Below are 8859 nucleotides of genomic sequence, written 5' to 3'. Positions count from 1 at the left end.
TTTCTCGCGAATTTTTGAAGGTTTTAATGCAGAATATATCAGCAATATATTTATACTAGCTTAGCTACAATAGCTAGCTACAACAGCAGGCATTGATTCTAGTCGAAACGGTAAGCGATATGCGCACACGTTCGACAGATATATGAAAAAGCATCCCAAATTGCGGGTCGGCTATCGTGTTGATCTGCCATCAGTATATGTTCTCAGGCAAGGGGTGCGCCTTTTGTTCAGAAACCAGTGCTTTTATTGGATATCCAGACAGAACGATTCCCTTTGAAATTTAGCAAGCACAACGGCGCGTGGCAGGCGCTAACCCTCTTCCTTGTTCTTTTGGACAAAGCATTGCTAGCAAGTCGCACTGAAGTGCTGAAGTCAGAATAATTTGCAATAATATATTAAACTATAATGAAAACAACATACCTTTAGATTATTGATATTGTGACATGTTAATGCAATCAGAATCGAAGCCGAAGAATCAATATCTCACTTTAACAAGGGTTTTTTCCCCAGAGCCGAGTCAGTCCCTAACTATCGCGCCTAGGAAAAAAAATAAAGTTGCAGCATCTCACTCCAAGAGGTTTTAGTTGTTTTCAATTCCCAGGACGAAGATAATCAAGTCTATTTCTGCTCCCTCACTTCGCATGACACCCACAGGGAAGGGCGTATGACGTGTTTCTACAGTCGCTAATGACATGGCCTTTTAAATAGAACTAAGCTCCTTGAAGAGAGACATAGCTTTTGGAAATCTCACTCGCGGTATAGGAAATGGCTGTAAAAAGAGTTCTGTTCCACTTAAGAGAAATAAATTCAAATCGGTTTTAGAAACATAAGAAGAACTGTTTTACCTATGCGCAATAGTAAATAATATATGCCATATATGTTAGCGAGCAAAAAATTGTAAGTAAGAAGCCGTTTTTGAAAAATTGGCACCTGTTTCCGCAGTTTTTCCAATACGCGCCCCTGCAGCCATAACAAGTTAATGCAGCTGTTTGGCACACGCTAGATACTTGGACTGTGCTTTTGATTTTGACGCCGCCCCTTTGATCAGGGACACATGTAATTCAATTTCTGTTAGTCACATGTCTTACGGACTTGTTCAAGTTTCATAAACTTGTGTTCATACAGAATATTTACACATCTGGCAGTTGTACAAGTGGGCATTTACACTAATGCAGTTTGACAGTGAGAGGACATTTAGTTTCTTGCTGAGTTTATTAGAATATTTCAACTCAATGTTTTCCTAAAAGTATCAAACAATGGTTACAACTAATTTAAATTTTGGTTAATGTTCTAGGAAGTTTCCACTGGTTGCACATCAGGAATGTTCTCAAATAGTTACTAGAGATTCGTTAAGAAACAACATTCATGTCTGTTGGGCAAATTCACTAATTGCAAACATTTAAAATGTTATTGTTCTGCGTACACATATTTGCAATGTGTATCGGGCAGGTGCAGCGAAATTTGCCTTGTGTTTCTAGTGCTCACAGTCCAGTAAATACATAAGGAGATCAAAGACAATACATACACTGCCCGAAAAATGTAAACCATAAGAAAAAGAAATTATCAGTCTCATTGCGTGGCAATTGATCAGAGTCCCAGAATATTAACAGTCAATATTCTTTAAAATTGTATTAAGACACATGTATAGTTCTGCAAGGAAATTTTATTCGGCGCGACTGCAACTGTTCACTGGCTGTTGTCCATATCGTCCGGGTTAGCAGCTCACTAAGAAGTTATATTGCTTGTTGAATAGGAGAAAACTGGTGGATGGATCAACACATTGTAGTTGACCACAAAACTCTAATGAGCAGAGTGGAAAAAAAGGAAGTCCGTGTAAAATAAAAATATTCGCAAAACTGTATGCAATGGGGGCAGGCAGGTAAAAGCCTAGTGGTTAGCCCATTGTTGTAGTGGAGGTTGCGTAGCTTGGCTGCAGTAGAAAGTCAGGCGCAGGAGAGCAGAAAAGCATGATTTATAGCAACGGTGTCGTGTTTATATCCATTAAACCTACCGCTCTAACAAAAACAATACAATATGGGTTCAAACAAAACACGGTAATACAGGCATACCGAAAGCACAAGCAGCTACAAGAAAACACTTTATTTCACAGCAAGGACATGGGAGAAGCCAGAGGGTTAAATACACAACAATGTAATTGATGGTAAGTTGGAAACCAGGTGATGATGGAAGACAAGACATAACATATGGTATAATATTAAAGTGGATCAGCGACTGGCTTAGAAGGTCCGTGACCGCCGATACGCCGCCGACAAGGAGAAGGGGACCAACTTCGCGGAAGTCCGTGTACAAGTAGCCCCACCCTTGACGTGCACGGTATCCAGTACGCACTGGAAGGGAGAGAGGGTAGTGAGGAGTGGCAGAGCGAGTTCTGTGCCACCCTCGGCCCCAGGGCACGAACTTCCATACCACAACTCCCGCCGGACCTATCTGGCAATAGGATCCGCAGAAACCTGCCCCATCTGGTTATCACTCTCTTCCATCCTGCCATTATCTCTGGGGTGAAACCCTGAAGTTAAGGCGTGACCGAGAATCCCTCAGATCATTCATGAACGCCTTCCAGACCCTAGACTGAACTGGGGACCGCCCGATAGACATGTATATCCATCAGCACCCGTAGTCGCGGACGAGACGTGGTGTAAACAAGGCCTCCAAGGTCTGGGTAAGGGTCGACAGGGAGACAGGAGGCCAGGGGAGGAGACCGACAGGACTTAGAGATAACGATCCAAACATACTCAGGATACGCGTGTTTTACACTCCCTGTGTGAGGTGAAAGATTCAGTCAGAAATTCCACCGACAGGTGCGACAAGGCACTGTGGGTAACGGGTAGGGGTATCAGGTTGCCTATGGAGCGCCTTAACACTGTGTGGCACAACCGGAGGCTAGGAGGAAAGTCATAACGCGGCACTGCACGTCTAAGCCACGTAGGCTACCAGTAATCCTCCCGCTCAATAAGCTGGCACTAGTCCGACTTACACGATGCGCGAGGACTGACCAGAGGAGGGCGACGTGGTGGAACCCAATCAGATTCATAACGCCTCGCGACAGAGACGGGAACATTACAGACTGGCCAGCGGGAGCAGACTGGGACCTGCGGAGCGGGCTCTGCGCACAATTGCCGCTGCAATGTTCGTGTCCAAGATTCCCACAACTACGCGCCACCAGGCAGGAAGGCAGGGAGTATGGGAGTGGGATCCATGAGGTGGTAATGCGTATTATCCCTAGGAAGGATAGAACGGAGCTGATTGGAAGAACAGGGCAATTTCTCAGCCTTGACGTACGGTAATGGCCTCCAACCAAGGCAACCAAGCACCCTGCGCAGCAGAGACACATGCTGCAGCTCGTGTAGCGGAGTATAATCCAAAAAAGATGTTCCATCAATATACACCACTAACCCTGCCCCCGTGCAGGTCGCTGAAAATCTGGCTGGTCGGATTAGGCTTCAACTGGAAGAGACTCCCTGTCTCTGCCAGGTGCAGGTGCCATTGTGTCCGGACGATGCGGTCCGATGTCGGGCAAGAATGGTGGAGCATTGCTGGCGGTCTCCGGACGCGCTCCTCCACCCCTAATAACCCGGGGTACCATGCTCCTGCTGACTCAATATAGTTTTTTTTGTGCCGTAATTCTTGTTAGTGAGGTGCGTACTGGCGGCAAGAGAAGTCAGGGCAGGAGAGGGAAAAAGCTGAATTTACCACGGTGTCGTTTAATATCCATAAAACACCGTCAACAGAAAAATACATAATTAAAGTGGGATCAAACAAAACCCGGTTAAATACCAAGCATACCGTGACAAGCATCACAAGATAACAATTAGCAGGACATAGGGACAATGAGGGGAGAACAGAGGTTAGAATACACAAATGGTAATTGGATTGATATTGGAACCAGGTGGTGATGGAAAGACAAGAGCAAAAACCAATGGAATTAAAAAAAGTGGATCAAGCGATGGCTGAGAAAGGTCGGTTGGACTTGACGCCGAACGGCCGCCCAGACTAAGGAGTTAGGGACCAAACTTCGGCAAGAAGTCGTGAAACATTTGGACAGTAAACCGCAAGGTACTGGATGTCGAATCCCGAGCTGACAAGGTAAAAATCTGTTGTTCTGGCCCCTGAGCAAGGTTGCCGAAGAAACGTGGAAGTCGATTATTGGCAGCCTCCACGCAACTCATCTTGGAATTCGAGGTGACTGCGTATGGTTTATTGTGGTAGATGCTTGTACGCAGGGACTAGGGAGTTTTTTTTGGGATAAAAAAACATAAATAGAGCTAAACAGCAGGCAAAATCTTAGAGAAAACTAGTTTGCCAAGTTCTGTATCCTGACAGACACTGGGAGACAATATTCCCACGCTTTCAGCAGGACATATAACCTAAATGGCGCAAATATACACGGGCGGAAGTTTTGCATACCAATATGAAACAGTGATGTTCCTGAGTGGTCCCTATGTTACAGATTTTGAAATTAAATCGGCTGAAAATATAAAGTAGAGACGTTTGTAAAAATGGGGTGTCTAGATGATCATACACGCAACCTTGACCCAGAGCTTGTAAAATGTAAAAAATAATAATGTAAACAAATATTGCACAATCCGGTGTACAAAGCTCTTAGAGACTTACCCAGAAAGAACCTCACAGCTGTAATCACTGTTAAAGGTGATTCCTATAACATAGTATTACTCAGGGTGTTGGAAATACTTATGGAAATAAGATATTTTCTGTATCTGCATTTTCATAACATTTGCTAAAAATGTCTTAAATAACATGGTTTTAACTTTGTCATGTATGGGGTTACTGTTTTTCTTTTGTTTTATATGTAATGTGGTGGCTTTGTGTGTTTTGGATGGGTGAGAAAAATATATTTAATCCATTTTTGATTGCGAGCATGTAACACAAACAAAATATGGAAAAGTGGTATGAATATCTTTCTGATGCATTCGGAAAGTTAATTTGTATAGTTCTATTTTGATTGCGGATCCTCACAATTCACATGGTCGCAACAGCAGCACAGCACCGCCACCTAATTAGCTAGTCTACAACAAAATATACAGTGAACTTATGTTGTTACTGAATGAGCTAAAGATATAAACAGTAGCAATCAATAACATCTTCTACATCTCTACATCTGCTACAATCTCTCTCTCCGGCACATTATGCCTACAACACTAAAAAATGTTCAATACACCATACAACCGTCGAAGAAAATTATTCACAATGTATGCGTTTGCATGTGGCCTGTACGCTTCGCTGTGTGTCTGCTCACAGTGCCGCGCCAATTTGTAGGGATATAAGTATGTATTTTACTGCTTTTAAAATCTGATTCACTGCATTGCATCAGGTTACCTGAAGTGGATTAAGTGTTGTATTCCATGTAGTCATTTGGCATCTATGTAGTATGTTGTGACCTCTCAATAGTCTGTTGCTGGAACATTGGGGAGCTTGTTTGAGAAACCCTCTTGGTGCATGTCCATTGTGGGGTAATGCATGGGTGTCCGAGCTGATGTGCTTAGTATTTTAAAACATGACAGCTCGTTAACATTCAGCTTGTTAAGACTGCTCATTTCAATCTCTCCTCTTCACTTTGATGCAATGAGTAAGATCTGACAATGGGCATGTCATTATATATCAGCGATCCCGCCCTTGGCCCCCTCGAGGTTGGGGGGGGGGTTTAAACTTTGTAAGGGCGCGCCTAGCTGCTCCTGTTCTGTAGCCCCACTGCAATTTTCAGTCCCCTCTTTGTTGGCACTGCTGACCACAATACTGAAAGAGTCCAGGTAAGACAAAACGCCAGGCCAGTAGGACGATGCTGGTTGATTAGTGTTTGTTAAGAAGGCAGAGCAGCGCTTTATTTATGGACAGACTTCATCCTATGCTTTTAGCTCTGTATGTATCAATTGTTTGACCGTGACTTATGTTACAATCCAGGTTAACTCCAAGCAGTTTTAAGTCACTCATTACGAGATGTATAGTCTGAGTTTAGGGTTTGAGTGAATGAATTTGTCGTCAATATACAATGTTTTTTAGTTTTTGGAATATTTAGGACTAACTTTATTGCCTGCTACCGGCCATTCTGAAACTAACTGCAGCTCTTTGTTTTAAGTGTTTGCATGTCATTTCAAGTCGGCGTAGTTAGCCGCTGACATGTAGAACTGACGTGTATAGTTGTTGAGTCATCCTCCATACATAGAATACACCTGGCTTACTCAAAGCCAGTGGGTAATAATTGTTAGTAAAAAGATTGAAAAAAAGCCAAGGGGCCCCTAAACAGCTACCCCCTGGGGAATCCTGAATTCTACCTGGAATTATTTTTGAGAGGCTTTCCAAATAAAGTAACTGTGTTCTGTTTAGACAAGGTAGAATCTTTTATCCCATTATAGAGGGGGTGGGTAAGCTATAACTATAGTGCGTTCTTTTCCCAGACAGGCAGAAAATATGATCTATAAATGTCAAAAAGCTGCCACTGAAAGTCGTGACCAAGACAAGCCGCCACATATCATTGTTATCAACTGCAATTCAATCCTCCAGCCAATCATTTGTGCAAGTGCATGCGGCCTTGGTTAGTGTCCTATCCCTAAATATGCGTGCTGAAAAGTCTGTATGTCTTTGTTTACATGTTGAAATAGCATTTGTATGTATGTTCAAACACCATTTTTTTCCCAGAAGTTTGCAAAAAGAGTTTGGTAACAGGTTTTTGATTGCTGGCCGCCATTGAGGCCAGTAAGGGGGCTTTACTATCTCTTGGGTAGCGAGTGACTTTTTCTCCGCTGGCGGCAGGCCTGAAGGCACACACTTTCCTGTTAGGCTTTAGACTTGAAGTGATTGGCAAAATAGGAAGTGGCCATCATCCTCAGTAATTATTCCATCACAAGTTGTCAGACCTGGTCAGGTGGGCTTGTCATTGTTATAGACACCAATCACTTTTCTCACCTCTTCCACAGTCACTTTAATGCAATTGCAATGTAAACTGCTTGGTAATTCCATATTTTAGGTAGTTTGCTTGATATGTGTAAGGTTTCAGAAAGTTGTTTTGCATGTCGCCATGGCCTAAAGTTTGGCTAATCATTGCTCAATGAACAAAGAACTTAAAGTAGTTGCCATATATTAGCTGGGGGTTTTTGGGTGATGAATAGAGCCATACCTATGATCAATGTAATAGATGAAGATTGAGTTCGAGCCTTTATTGCCGGCTAAATTGGAATTGTGCTCGCAACAACATTTTGAAGCATATGACATTCTTTATGATAATTATCTTTGGATTTATAGTACAGTTTTCTTCTTCTTATTTTAGTTTTGGTGCACAGTGATTTCTGGTAATTTTACAGTACGTGCCAGTCGGGCTTGGTGTCATCATCCCCTCCCGCAACGCATTACAATTTTTTCCCTATTCCTCTTCAATCCACAGTAGATTTCCACCACGGGATATTTGTTTGTACATCCCTTCAACATAGGAATCACCGCTCTTAATACTTACTGTTCCTGACCTCTTATACACTTTATAATAGGCCCACCTTAGGAGACTTTTCCTAGATATGGCTTACTAATAATTAATGATCGACTTCATTTGTGGATTTGGATATGCTTTTAGAGCAGATTGGCTGGCAGCATTAGTAAGATGTGATCAAATACATGTGGATGAATTTTCATTCCGCCGAGCTGTTTTAACTACCCTGGTATGGTTGACTGGATAAGCCTGAACCAGGTTGCAGGCACTGGTAATTAGCAGTGAAGCTTTATTCTAGTGGGGCAGCTTGATGAAAGCAGTACTAATATTTAGGTCACGCCAGAAAAATATACCAACTCTTGTTTAATATCAAATTTATTCATAAGCCAATTAATACCATATTAGATCCCAAATACTTTAACTGTTAGCATTGGGTCGGGTCAGATAGCAGCCTTCCCACAAGAAATGGCCTTTTTTAGTGAGCGCCAAGGGTTTGAACCTAATTTAGCCATATTTACTTCACAGCGCATATTTGACATGTGATACCCCTCTCTAAAGGCCGTTCGCAGGACATATGACTGGTCTGAAAACAATAAACGGCAATCCTCACACCAATGGCATTTCGCTGTCGCTCTTCTGAAAGATGTTGAATACATTTGGCTACCACTGTATCATCAAAAGGTATTATATAAGTGGAGTTTTCAAGATATATGTTGTCCATTAATGTATAATGGTTTTAGCTTTGGTAACTTAGCAAACCTTTATCAATTTCCAATGAACCTTTTTATTTCCTTTAAGGCCTAACATTGTTTTTAATGTGGGCCTATTTGTTTTTTAGCACTTGGTAGCAAGGTTCAAGGGGTGGGGGGGGGTTTTAACCGTCAAGCGCTGTAAGTTCAATAGACCAAAACACGCAACAAGGAGCACAACTTAGAGAAGTACTAAATTTGGGGATGTTTTTAAATTAGGGAGGTTTATTTTGTGCAAGCAGCTGGATAAAGGGGAGAATTCACCCCAACCGGCATTTTTGTCAAAGCAGTCTCATAATTCCTTCGTCAGGTGTCCCGTTTCCGTTCTTGCCAGCCATAAATCCCGCCCCCTAAAACTCGTTTTTCCCCTCACCAACGCGTCTTTTAGTTTTTTCGTAGCAAGCAGTGGGAGGGTTTAAAATGATTGAGAAACAGTCCCACCAGGTTGCTACAACTAGGTTTTAAGCTGCCCAAAACAACAGCTTTTATTTCTTCATTTCCTTTTCCCCCTCTTCAAAATAAGGCATACATTGCTACGCTCCCTCCATTCCTTCTGCCCCTTTGTTTGCGCCGTCCGCCCTGCGCTCCTACCCTTTTATCCCAGAAGCGCAGCTTCGGCCGGCCTTAAAAGAATCAGGTTTATTTTGCCCAATAATA

The sequence above is a fragment of the Salvelinus sp. IW2-2015 genome, linkage group LG4q.2, assembly GCF_002910315.2.
Source record: "Salvelinus sp. IW2-2015 linkage group LG4q.2, ASM291031v2, whole genome shotgun sequence".
NCBI lineage: Eukaryota > Metazoa > Chordata > Actinopteri > Salmoniformes > Salmonidae > Salvelinus > Salvelinus sp. IW2-2015.
The sequence above is the reverse complement of the archived record's forward strand: the minus strand, read 5'-3'. Positions refer to the sequence as shown.